We start from the raw sequence: 13,974 nt of genomic DNA, 5'->3' as shown, positions 1-13,974 counted from the left end.
GGAACTTTTTATAGAACAGGACGTCTTATGTTCTATGTCGGGTTACTGTAACACAACCAAAAGAAGGAGAGATGAAAAAAAAGTGAAAGGTCTTTGAAAAGAAAGTATGAGGACAAATAGGGGACTCGTGTGCATAGGTCGTGACTCAGAGAACATCGAGATCCACTTAATCGCAGATCTGAAAAGCATCTTGAACACAAAGCATCAAACACAGCATCATATTGTCTACGTTCTGAGCTCCACCTCCCTCAGTTGAGCCTAATTCATCCTCGGCAAACACAGAGTGTCTGGTTGCCATGGCAGCAGCTCTCTCAGATGCCGACTGAAGCAGGGTTTTCATAGATGTAACTAATTTCACTGTGTTTGGCTGCAGGATCATTAGAACAACAGAACAGCCGATCCGGACTGTGCTCTGGTATTTCCGCTAAAGGTCAGCGGACATATGATGTATTTTATTACAAGAGGCAGATAAAATGTGAACAAAGGAGCTGTGAGTGATGTATTAGCTGGACTTTGCACATTATAGAATTCCTAATATTGATTCTGTAGAGTGGGATGGATTGAAGTGGCTCAACAACACAAGAGGACCAAGGAGTTCAAGGCGTCCCTTTCTTTTGTGGTAGACAGACCTGACAGATTATGCATGTTTACTTTTTATACGGTTCAGTGCTTTTATCCTAATGAAAGGGCGGTGGCTACAGAAAGAAACAGGAAAGAAGGATCATGTATGGTAAAAGGTGAATGGTTGGATTTAAACGTGAGCCACCTGCTCTGGTATCTGATCGTAGAGCACCACTGAGCTTCTTCTCCTCTTAAGGATGCTGCATTATGCTGTTCAAGCTGTTGAAAAAGTTTTGACCAACTGCAGGAAAAATCACAAAAACAGGTTGATTCTTTTTAGGATTCATAGCACTTTAAAAAGCCAAGCTAGAGCCTCTGTGTAACTCAATACCAACAGTGAAACTGTGGCCCACCAGAAACAGTTAAAATGGGAGCTCACTGAAAAGGGATGATGTTGGGTTCTGTCCGAAAAGTCCTTTACAGTATGATACATACAGAAACAGAAGTTTAACATTTGTGAACTTTTTGGACCTTTGGACCTATAGATTTACACAGCAGTAATGAATGGCTGTGAAGCACTTATCATGGCCACCAAACTGATGTTGACATGTAAAAGTAGAGCTGCTGTTAATGTAATTGATACCACTGACTGAAGGTTGTGGCTAAACAATTACAATTAGTTAATTACTGGCATTAAAGAAAGCTGTTCCAGCAGCTTGGCCCCTTGAAATGTAGTTACTAAAGAAACATCACAAGAAAGGAGATAAAATAACAATCAGACCAACAGGGTAGGCCATGGTAACTACAAAGCTTCATGACTTGAGTCACAGCATAAGTACTTCTGGTCAGGTATTACACCAACATGAGTTTTGAAATACTGCAGTACTGGCTTAAAAAATATATTTTCACAACCCATAAATGCAGCGAAAGAGTGTTATTCTGCTAAATTGTGTTTATTTATACAATTATACTTTCTAAATACACAGAAAACTTAATTTAAAATGCACAATTGGATTTTAAGCTAGTATCTAGCTATGGTTATGTACTCAGGTCGATTGGTAAATTTTCTAAGCCTTGATGTCAAAATTCCACTAGATCCCTGTCTGGTCCATCTCACAGTACTTTAATCCAATGGCTCTGTTTCAGATCTCATAGGTCAGAGTACTACAGAGCTGATATACAAGACTTGTGTTCTTGGAGTAACAACTCATCAAGAGCAAGACAAGAAGTCAGGCACAGATAAAACCCTCAAAGCATCCAGTTGATTTTCAGGTGGGAGTTGTAGCCATTGTGATCTCCACTAAATGACCCACCTGATCTTAATGATGTTTGTTCTTTTGGATTACTTAAAAAAGTGGGAACGATTGGATGACCCCCTACATTCAGCCATGGAGACGGTGTGTAATGTACCTGGACAAACTGCAGGCAGAACCGTTCAAGCACAGTTTACCATCTTTAGGATCAGATTTTAGAGAGGAAAAAAAGAAAATCCATCAGCTGACTTCAGAGCAAAAGTCATGAGTGACAAGAGCGCAGTTGAGTCAAAAGTAAGATATTTCACCTGTAGAGGAGTAAAAGTCAGAAGTGTATCGGACGCTATTCCTGTGAAACCTCCATCCTCCATCAAAGCCATCAGAACGCCTTGAGGAAACAGGTCAGTGAACAAAGGGAGCAAGAGGAGGGAGACAGAGAGACACAGAAAACTCGGGTGCATGATGGGAGAGGAGGAGGAGGGGAAGAGGGAGGAGGGGGTCAGAAGTTGATAAGAACTGAGCGGCACTGTTCGTATAGAGACCAGCTGCCGGAAGAACTGCTCAAAGGCGGACAAAAACACTTCCCAGAGTGCCTTGCTGGCCCACAGTGACACCTCCCAGAAGTCTTCTCGATCTGCCTCTCCAAAGCAAGACTGAAAGCTGTTTCCACGGCAACAGAGATCTCTTATACCTTTCTCACCATCAGAAAAACTACACATAATGGCTCCCAGTTTTGTCAGCCTGCTTATTTAAGTATAATAAGTGTCTCTGAATCCAAAGTGATGTTACATCATGTTTGATTTCTGGTCATTCTGAGGAACAAGTGGGGCAGGAATTCTTCCAATTTCAACTCTTTCCTCACTAGCTGTGAAACCTCATTTTCAGCTGCACAAAATCATGTTTTAAAATGAGTATATTCTGCTGGGTAGAAAAAGGGAACATGGCTGAAGTGTGTTACCCTAGCAACTGTCTACAGGGGCAATGAAAGCAGATCAGCAGCTGCAGACGAAGCTTTAACAAGTTACGAAACGCTGCTTGTGCTTCATGTATTTCACAGCTGATTGATAAGCGTTTTGTTTTCCTTGAAGTCTTAGCGCAGGTTGGAGCCTGATAGATCATATTAAGTTTTTAAAATCTGTTAACCTACAGAAGTCCTCTGGGAAATGTGTGAATAGGAATCAAGCTGAGAGCGAAACAGAAATTTAATTGAGATGAGGAGACAAGATGAAAGTCTCCAAATTGTTCTCATGTCAGCGCCTCAAGTCAAAAACATCTCTGTCCGTTTTCTATTTCAGAGGTGTGATGATAAGAGAGCAAATACTGAAAGTAAAGAGTCTGATATGAAAAGAACATAAAGGGAGACATCAAGTGACTGGATTTAGAGACATCTTTGAGTTGTCCTGGATTTACCCACAGCATGGTGAGGCAGACAGGGGAATCTGAAAGGTCCTAAATGGTGGCGAATACCCAGGAGAGCTCAAACATGTTGTTCTTGAAATGTTTGAAAGGTAGAGGAAGGCTGTCGCTGTTTTAGAGGCAGAGGTGAAATGAGATAGAAAAGAGAATCTGCAAAGTTTAACACAGAGTAAGGACTTAATTAGTCAGTGGAAAGACAACTTGAATGGTGCCTTTCAAAATATAACATTTTAAAGGAGACTTTACAGGACTTCTTCACTTCAGATTACCTTGGTGGAAGCTTTGGCCACCATTATCACATTCTATTAACCAAACACATACTGCAGTTTTTTCCCTTGATTTACAACTTTTCTTTTCTTTTCATTTTATTTTTCTAATTTTTATTTCATGTTTTAATTTTTTAATTAATTATTCGATTAATGTATTTATTTATTTATATATATATATATATATATATATATATATATATATATATATATATATATATATATATATATATATATATATATATATATATATATATATATATATATATATAAAATTTTTTTTTTTTTTGGGGGGGGGGGGGGGGGGGGGCGTCCACAGTGGGCATTTCAAGGGCAGGAAAGTAAGTGTTGCATTTTCACATGGAAGGTGCTGGGAGATGTTTTTGTGGTGGTTTTTCCAGCTCTCTGTTTGCTATATGGAATGTGCTTGTCTGTGTGTGTAAACGCGTGCACGGGCTTGTGTTTTCTGTGAATGTGTCGGGGCAAAACTTCGCCATGCCCAAATGAGTACAAGGAGAAATGTGAACCCAACAATGTACAAATGACATCCCATCATGTAAGTCAGATAAATAACATTAACTTATTTGGTCTGTTAAGTTAAGAAAAAAAAGGTACAGACCCAATCTAAGAGAGAGGTGACCATAATATACTTCTGCTGTGATCTGGTTTTATATGGAAAATAAGATTAGCTTGGCTTCCAGGGAGGTGGAAGTCTCCGTTGGGGGCAATTGGCCACCCCTCACCCCCTTTATAATAGCAGAGGTAACACTGCCCTGAATGGCAAACAAATTTATTTATTTTCCAGTTTACAAGAGTTTCATCATGTTTTGTCTGTTTTCTCCACCAATGAAAAGGGGATTTTGCCCATCAGTTGAGTTATTTTGTCAAAGACTGTCGATTTTGGTGTGTCTGTTCACAGTTAAAAAAAAAAAAAAGTGTTGTTGAGATGCCCTCACTGGGCCAGACCAGCTTTTTTATCCCAACAAACAAGTTTTAATTAGGAGTCAAGCTAAACTAATTAAGATAACAAGCAAAAAAGTTCTGTTTTTTTTGTATGCTAACTTTGAAGTAGTGTCAGTTCTGTTATGTAACTTTCCTATGAGTCATTTCCATGAAGCTCCTGTGTGGAACTTTCTGTTTATGTAGGTTTTGGCACCTCCTGAGGACAAAGTGCTTCATCTTTTAATTGGCTGATCCAAATCCAAAATTAACTGATATTTGACGTAAATTTTGTTAGCAATAAAACAAAACAAAAACAAAACAAAAAAGACCTCTCATCTAACAGCATCTTGTTTTCTTTTTCATTAGCATTGAGTGGCTATTCAGAAATCCCATAATTTTTGCAATGAGTCATATGAGATGTTTTGGACGGCATACAGTGTTTTGTTGATATACAAGGTCAGAATGTAGCGGTGCAGGAACTATATCATGAACATTGGTGTCAGGCTGCCTGCCAGCTGGTGGCCGTTCAGTTTTACATAAAATCCTGTACGTCCAGCGGGCTTTTCTTTGTGGTGAGAACAGGCGTGTCGGAGAGGGTGAGATATCTAACAGGCAGCTCCGTTAGCTGTGACTGGACTGCAGATGATCATCACCAGCACAGTGACGTGGTGTGTGTGTGTGTTAGAGTGAGTGTTAAAATGATTCATCATTTTGTTGATGCAGTTGGTCTGTGTTGTTCTCCTGTCCTCTGCTGATTTAACATGACTCTGATCACTGCATCTATTACATTAAGTTGCAGTTTGACATTTTCCTGCTTGTTATGCCTAAATTTGACATTTTATAATACTGTAATCATGCATTGCTCTCACTAATTGGATTGCTAAAGTTTCATAAAAGCTGTAACACTGGGGAAGAACAACATGTTTGTATAGCATTTATTATTTCCAAATTTACGCAAAGTACCACAAAATTAATAACTCTTCAGTCTTTTTATTCTGATCAAACTTTGGTATAAATTGGGGTCTCATTGTGGAGGATCAAACCAAGTGCATGTGCAGAATAAAGAGTGTTTATTTTAACTTCCCCTCATTCTCTCATTAAGTTTCACTCTGATGGAAGGCTTATTAGGTATCAGCTCAAACTGGATGCTCGTTATTAGCTGATAATGTAAGCAGGCTTCATCTTTGATCAGTGACAGAGAAGTGATGTAAACAGTGGAGGAGATGCCTTCAGTGGCATGGTGGTGAAAACGAGGTCAGCTAATTGGGACGGCTAAATATAATTCAGAGGGAGCACCTTCTCTTCTGAAGGTGATGCTGGGTGCCAGAGTCACTGCTGCGATAAATTTAACGTGGGCCGATAATGAGGTGATTAGGACCTTCTGATGACCACAGAAAGTCTAATGAAGACTAATCAACCTCTGATGCCAGAACTGATTGGACAACTTCTGAAGTTTAAACACAGATTAAAAACGCCTTTATCAGTCAACCCTAACTTTAGTATCAACAAAAGGATCAGAAATTGATTACCCTACTTTTTCCTTTTTATGCAGCTACATTCTTAACATTAAAAGCACGGCTAAGGGACTGTCAATCAAAATCATTTTGTTAAATGTTGGTGGTTATATGACAGAAAACTTCTTTTTTCTACTGTCTTAGTGATATTGACTGTCTTCATGAATCATTTCCAATTTTCTAAAAGTTAAAGTGCCATTAAAACTATCCAGCAGCAAACCAAGATGTGAAATAATGAAAACTGAAAATGTGAAACTGTTTAAGAACTATGGAAAGTTAAAGGGAAAAGTAATAAACAAAACAAAAAAGACTGACTCTACTTACTTTAATCTCTTCCTCTACATCACTTGTACCGTCTATAACTACAGAAGTTGGAGTACCTATTGTTTTCTTGTCATTCAGAGCATAACCAAGTCTCTTTTGCATTATTTAAAATTTTCACATAACTTCATCGGGGACAAGATGAAAAGCCCCCCAAAAAACTTAAATCTCACTCAAAAGTCAATAAATGTTTAAACTGCAGATACTCTAATATAAGCCACTTTGACCTAAAAAGTCAAGACACTAAGACAGGCATGTGGAGAGTAATCTCAGTGGGCTAAAGGCTGGTTACCTCTGCTAACTTTAGCGACTGTCAGAAAGTCTGATTGACATAGTTTACCCACAAACTCCAACCCATGTTTAGCTGCATGTAATTGTGCTGGTTTTTACTTTCAAGCGTGTTCTTTTCTACTGGGCTGATGGCAAATTTTCTTATTTTGACCTCTGTGTTTGGCTTGTAATATCTTATAATAAGATTGGTATGTATGTATAGGTTTCAAGTGCCTCATATAGAAGTTTTGACCCAAAGTCAGACAAAAATGACTAGATTTTAGCTTTGCAGTGTATCCAAAAAGCTTTACAAAAGTCAAACAAGGTATGTGGCTTTTTGTTTGTAAGCTAACTTTTTTAAATACATCCAAAATATACAGTGACATTCCCAAAAACTACTCTCTCTACGTTGTTTTTCATTTATACAGCAGGTCTTGGGAATGCTTCCAAAAGCTTTCATGCGTTTGTTGAGAGAGGAGGAGAGTGGATAGGGTGAGGATGAGAGAATGAGGAATGGTATGTGGAAAAAGGCCACAGCCTCTTGACACAGGGCCAAAGCAGCCCTACGAGATACATCAATTCAAAACCTTCAAGAGGTTTTTTTTTTTTTATTTTAGCCAAAACAGCTCACATACCCTCACAGCCAAATCAGTATGCACATGTTGTATACAATGTGCTACACACTGTTGTCTGTAACTACAATGTTGGGATTACAAGTCCCTCAAGTCAACAGCGTGTTATCTCATTTGAACATTCCCAGAGTCAGCGAGAACTCGGTCTTTGCCTCTATTTTATCTTCTACAAGCAGAAATATTATTTCTGCTTGTAAAGGCAGAACTCGGTCCATACCACAGCTTACAGACCCAGCGGTGAGTAATAATAAGATTTGTTTCAACATTTTGCTCATGGTACCTAATTAGAGTAACCTCATCAACACTGGTAAAAGATTTCCCCAGTCCTCTGTTTCTTTCTGTGTTTAGAGGGAGATTTCTGAGGGCAAAAACTCCCTGGTTTCATTCAGGAGCAGTCAGATGTGACAGAGGCTTAATGGCTTTTTCCTCAGCCCTCACTATTTCTGAAAGTTTCTGTTTGTAGCTGGCTTTTCTTAGTTAATTAAAATTTCTGACACAGAGAGATGCCTAAACCAAAAACTGTAGGACTTCATTTTTACAGTCACATTTCTTAAACAGTGGCTGCATGGAGGAAAGAAACGGGTAATGTGCTGCCTCTGTTGTGAATTAACATACTTAGTGACATGTTCTTCTGTCTGGCTATGGCTGTAGCACAGTCATGAGGATGTTCAGACTCTAAGTATGAGCTCAGAGCAGATTTAATCCTGGGCAGACTCAGCAAAATCACCCGAGAGAAAGCGAGTCAGCAAAGGAAGACTTAGAAACATGACAATGGGTTTACTTGACACAAAGACAGAAGGAAACTCTACAGCTCTATTAGCTTCAGAGGGTGGCAAGCATTAAGTGTTTTCTTTTTTTTTTTTGCTCAGTTGTTTCATGATCATGGCGGATGTTCTATTTCTTTAAAGAGCAAAAGATGAGCTTTGTCAGACAGATAGCTTTACATCCTATCATGGCCATGCTTTGCAGCAGAAAATATGGCTTAAAACTACAAAGAAGAGACATTTATTTCACCAGATTTCACTTTGCATATGCACACCAGTAAACTTCTAGCAATCTTTCAGAGCTGTCCCTCCAAACTTTACCATAGTTTTTCAAACAGGTCTTCCCTGCTAGACAAGACAGCTGATGGATGTCTGAGGGAGGGGGATACGTTTCAGGGGGTAAGACAAGAAATCAAATGCATGCTGGGAAAGCCACAGTGTGAAGTCAGCAACATGATGCCAGGCTCAGGCTAGTCACACACAGAAAAATTTAAAGCCAGATTTAGGGCCCGATGTAACACTCCCATTGATCCAGTGGGCATCTAGTATAAAATCTGCTCTATAATGTCAGCTTTTCAGATTTATAAAAATACTATGTGTAAACCAGCGGCTGTGCAGACATCTTTGTGTCTTTTAAATAACCCTCCTTCTGTAGCTTCAGGGGTTTTGATTCACGCATTACATGTTGCTCTTTTGTTGTTTGTGTGTTCACACAAGCAGCCAAGCCAAAATATTCAGGCAGTTATTCAGAGATTTGTTCATGTGTGAATACAGGATGAAAAGCTGGGGGTTAGGGCAGATAAAGGCTCAAACATGAAACCAGAAAGATGTATTAGTGTCATTTTATGACCTTTTTTTATTTCGACCATCACTTTTCTTTTCTTACCTTCTTTTTCTTTAAATAAAAAAGGTTGAAGGGTTATTTTTAACAACAGTATTCCATTTTTCTATCTCCGGAAACTATTAGTTGCCATTATTTACAGGACTCATATTTACTTTTAGTCACAGCTTTACTGTATTTTAACATTCTCCACCAGTCATTAGCACTGCTGTTGGGAAACGTTCTGATGCTCAATGCAAAATACTTCAAGTTACTCAGTTTTGTTTGTTTCAAATCAGAACCTAATTAAGTGGAATAAAGTGTCCCTGGCTTGTAATTCAATGAGCAATGGTGGTTCGATTAAGCATTGGGGCAGTCTCTTGATTTTTATCTGCGTAGTACTATACCATCAGTGTGATACCATCTTGAAACTACTCACTTATTACCAGAGTGACACTGCTCTGTCTTACTTTCAATCCGAATGATGGCTGGATGGTGAGCTTCTTTAAAAGCTCTGTAAAGAGTTTTTAACTGGTTTTGTAAAAGAACCATTCTTCTTCTGATGTGCTATTTCTTTAAATTGAAATTAACTGTGTGTGGTCAGGCTTAATTTGCCTTGAGAGAGGTGCTTTGATATGTAGCACAAACCTGCTGCTTGGAAAGTCTGCCAGTGATAGGTACGTTAACAAGCAGGAGAAGATTTTGTCCACAGATATTTTCCTTTGAAATAAATATTTTGAACTCATGGCAGAGTCTGCTGAAGTGATGTTTTAGATAGAAAAACTCCATTTGAGCTTTGCTAGCTAAAATAGCAAAATGCAGATGAACTAGATTTAATTTTAATGTCAGCATATGACTATAACAGTATAGAATACACACAGGACTCACAGGAGAACAAAACATGACACTGTTACCTACTGTTGCCTCCACTGTACAGTTGGAGGCAAATATTTTGAGATTACAAAGTGTGACTATTTAAAAAGTAAATTGAAATAAAAGTGTTCATGCTCTACTGTCATTTGCTCCAGGCTTGTGCTCGGTCCAGTCATGAATTACTCATTAAAGAGTGTCATGACTTGCTCAACATACGACCTCCAACTCCTCCTCATCCTTGTCTGAGGATTTTTCTCTCTTCTTCACCTAATTGTCCAGAATAATTTTCCTATTAGACTGTGACAGCTAACAGATGACAGACACTTTGGGTTCTATTAGCTCCAATAAGACAAAAGTGAAATTAGATTAGTGCTCTCTGATCTCTCTGTGACCACGTCTCCAGCCACTGTTGTCTGCTAAAGCGATTTGAAGCACCTCCTCAGACTGACAGAGGTGATCAGACTGATGTTAAAGGTTCATCCCGGGTAAATGTGGTGTACATTTATTTGCTCAACTGGATGGATCTTGAAGATTTTAGAAGCACATGATTACTGGCAATGGATGAAAGCTGGCCTTGCCCCTGCATATTTCATCCCTTTCTTATCAAGTTCAACGTGTTTTGAACTCTGAGGGGAAAAGGCAGCGTGGGCTGAAGTAACCCAAAGGATGAAGCCTTTGAGTCTGCAGTGAAAAGTTCTAAAATCCCAGGAAAAGATGAAAATTGGTCTATGAAGTGTATAAGTAACACTCACTGCTCTGAAAAACTCTGCCTGGTTCACTCAAGTAGAACAGTCGGCCCACTCCTGAACATTTGGGCTCACTTGCTGAGGGATAGCTGATTTAGAAAAGTAGCAGATGAGTATGAATTAAACAGCAGTGGGTAATTATCATTGATTATTTTCATTAAAGTGAAGTCTACTTAGCCCTTGAACCACGTCTCTGCTGGTGGTTAGCAGCCATATGGAAGTAAACTTGTGGGTGTGTTTGTGCACTGAAACTTTACTATAAGTTACTGACAATAGTCTCTTAAAAGAAAACAATGTAGGAAGGAAATACATTTGACCCCCAGAGAGGGCAGAATGAAACTTCTTTCTGGCAATTGTTAAATTATTTTTCAGTCAATCTTTATTATGTTGCAACTTTTCTTATTTTGGTTGTTACATGTAAATTATCGCTAAATTGTGCAAAAACACTCAGTCCTAAATACTACTGAGGCCCCGTTTACACAACAGTGTTTCATCTGAAAACGCTAAAATGCAGTGAAAAAATCTGAGGTTACACAGAAACGCCAAGGGACTGAAAATGTTGTAGTAAGCATGCCAGGCCTGTAGTTGGCGCTATAACTGTCTTGTCCAGAAGCTGCTTTGGGGAGATCTCCAATGATATAAAGTAGAGCTGAGCTGATCATCTGGTGTATTGGTGAATACTAAGTGCAGAAGTGGAGCAACAGATGCACATTTTGTTGAAAGACAGTCAGCAGATTCAGCAGAATGTGCAGCACAAGCACAACACAGTGGTCTGCGACAATCGTAACAACGATACTGTTGTCCTGTTGTATATGCTTGCGCAGAGCATGGCGTCAGTGTTTCCACTGCAAACGCTGGCTTACTGTTTACACAGCAAGGTGTTGGTAGCATTTCAGAAACATTCCACATTGGAGGTGTTTTCAAAAGTTTGCGTTTTAGGTCAGCTGAAATGCTGTATCCATGGAAACGCGAGGCCGAAATGCCACAAAACTTTTGTGTGTCACCCCAAAACCATTGTCGTGTAAACAGCCCTTGATTGCAGTGGGAACTGCAGAGTAACTTGCATTATGTAACGGCATAAATCATGTTATGATATGTCATGTTAAGATGCATAATGTAATGCTAGGTTAAATTGTGACGTGCTATTTTATGATATGTTTTGTCCAAGGGGCAATATCTGGTTTAGAAAAATGAAGCCTTTGTGGAAGTGCTAAAAGTTGCTGTTTGTATATTATACATATTTTATACAGTCTATGGTTTTGTCTCAACATGTAATAATATGCAATATTCAGGTAAATAATGCTAAAAAAAAATATGATGCTACCAAAACATTAGTATATGTTTCTAATCAACACTAACAATTCTGTCAAATACTTTATCAAACAAATTTACACGTCATGATAAGAAATAACATGATATAATGCAGTATTAAAATACTGTACAAACTGAAATTGTGACACAAACCAATATGAAACCACAAAAAGCCATGGAACGATAGGGTATTGCATGACACAGTTTTATAAGCTATGACACAATTTAACACTGTACAGTATGATACGATACAGTACATATGAAAGTCACAAGCTTTTGGTGAAAGAATTTATCAGCTATCAAAGCATTGGCCAAAAATTTTAGACGCTCAGGCCCATGCAGAAAACCAGGTTACACACAAACTCCTTTGTACCCCAAGTCCACTCAGGCCTTTGGAGTGCTGACACACACTGTACCATTGTCTGTGCAGAAAATAGATTGGACTTTTAAATCAGGAACCAAGTGTGTCCCAAATAACTCCTCCAACCTCATAGCTCTTTTGGAGAATGGAGGAATTTAATGTAAGTTTGCATGGACCAAGTGAGCCTGTCTTTTCAGCAGGGACTAAGTGCGAGATGAAGACTGAAAACTGCAGCCTACCCGATTCATTCACCAGAGGAAAAACTTTAATGAGCTGCTAGTAATTTCGACCCAAACTTCCCTAATGAAGCTGCTCTGTGCTTAACAGTACAAGAAAGTGGCTGTAAAGAGCACTCAGTGTGTGTAAAACATTAAAGGAGTAAGGAATAAATCTTTCCCAAAAAGCCTTTCTGAACAGAGACTGAGGAGCAGAGATTCTGTGTAAATCTTCTGATAGTATTCCTTCTTTCCCATGCTACCAAGACCACAGCAGTGACTCTTTCTGCTCCCCAGCATGCAAACATTTCATCAATGAAAGCTGTTACAGTCAGTGCAGAAGTGGCAGGATGCCTACAGCACTTAGACCAAGCTCTCTAATATCTGACGTATGGTCTCCAGCTCCCTTTGTCAGCAAGAAATCCTGGTTATACAGTGAAAAAGGAAATGACTCATTAGTTAAATTACATTGGAGGACACGTAAGTCTAAGTCAATAAGCCTGATTAACTCACATTTGATCGATACACATTTACAAGCTACATGCCAATCTGCTGACAATGTTTGAGAAACAGCCTGCAACCTCAGGATTACTGAGACGGTCATGTTTACCTTCAGTCCACAATGCCCTTCTCTGCTCTGTGCATAATGAATAAAAGAGGCCAGCAAATGTATGTTACAGTATGTACCTGAGTATGGAGCATGAATTATTAAACAAAAGGGAACCTGCAGAGTCAACAACATGTGTGTGAAATACGAATAATCTGAAGAAACTCATGAAGTCATCAGAAATGTCTGTTGTTTGCCCTTAAAGGATCATTACATGGGAATCGATGGAGAACAAGGAAAATGTATTACAGAAAATATATACTCTAAGCTCAACACATGCTCTTATAAGAAAACTATTCCATTCCAACTTGTTAAAAGAGACAGCTTGACAGACAGACAGACAGACAGACAGACAGACAGACAGACACACACACACACACACACACACATATATATATATATATATATATATATATATATATATATATATATATATATATATATATATATATATATATATATATATATATATATATATATATATATATATATATATATATGATTTTTTTTTCATTTTTTTACTGTATAGAAATGTAAATCAAACACATTATTTGTTGTCATTTTGTTAGTCAGTTTGATGTTTGACGACAAATCCTTTTCTGGAGCCTACTGATAGTGGTGGTCATATCTTAAGTGCTAACTCAACCTAACCTTTGGCAGACCTAACTACAAGGAGATGGCCTTGAGGAAAGCCTCTAGTCTCCTTTAGTCTCCCTTTGTCTCCTTACCAACTGGACTTGTCAGTCAAGTCAGCCATGGCACTAATTATGCAAATCTCATTCAACCTTTGTAGGGTATGATCTAAAAGAGAAATGAGTTAATGCAACCAAAATCATTGATTTAATTTGGACATGTGTGAGTTTATTTTTTGCTTTTTTGAATGAGTGTGTAAGTGCTGTACAGTAGTCCCAAGGCCAGCTCTAAATGGACACTTGAGGAACTGCAGTTTTAATCCCTTTTGTTCTGGCTTCATACCTCACGTCTGGGAAGAGGTTACTGCATTAAATCACAACCTGTGGGTTGTAGGGACTCAGTGCATTATAAAGCGATACATTTCTGCATGAGGACAAAAAAAAAAAAAAAGAAAAAATCAAGACTTAGT

General features: G+C 38.6%; 1 protein-coding gene across 6 annotated transcripts in view; it reads left to right on the top strand.

The window, feature by feature from the left end:
• The window catches only part of gria2b (glutamate receptor, ionotropic, AMPA 2b), a 63,687-nt gene that overhangs the window by 18,243 nt on the left and 31,470 nt on the right, over positions 1–13,974 (top strand). The gene's annotated exons all lie outside the window — the stretch shown is intronic.

Source organism: Halichoeres trimaculatus, unplaced genomic scaffold (genome assembly GCF_033239565.1).
Source record: "Halichoeres trimaculatus isolate MK-OKI-2021-1 unplaced genomic scaffold, fHalTri1.1 fHalTri1_scaffold_7, whole genome shotgun sequence".
Classification (NCBI taxonomy): Eukaryota; Metazoa; Chordata; class Actinopteri; order Labriformes; family Labridae; genus Halichoeres; species Halichoeres trimaculatus.
Note: the sequence above shows the minus strand (reverse complement) of the source record. Positions and strands in the feature narration are given on the sequence as shown.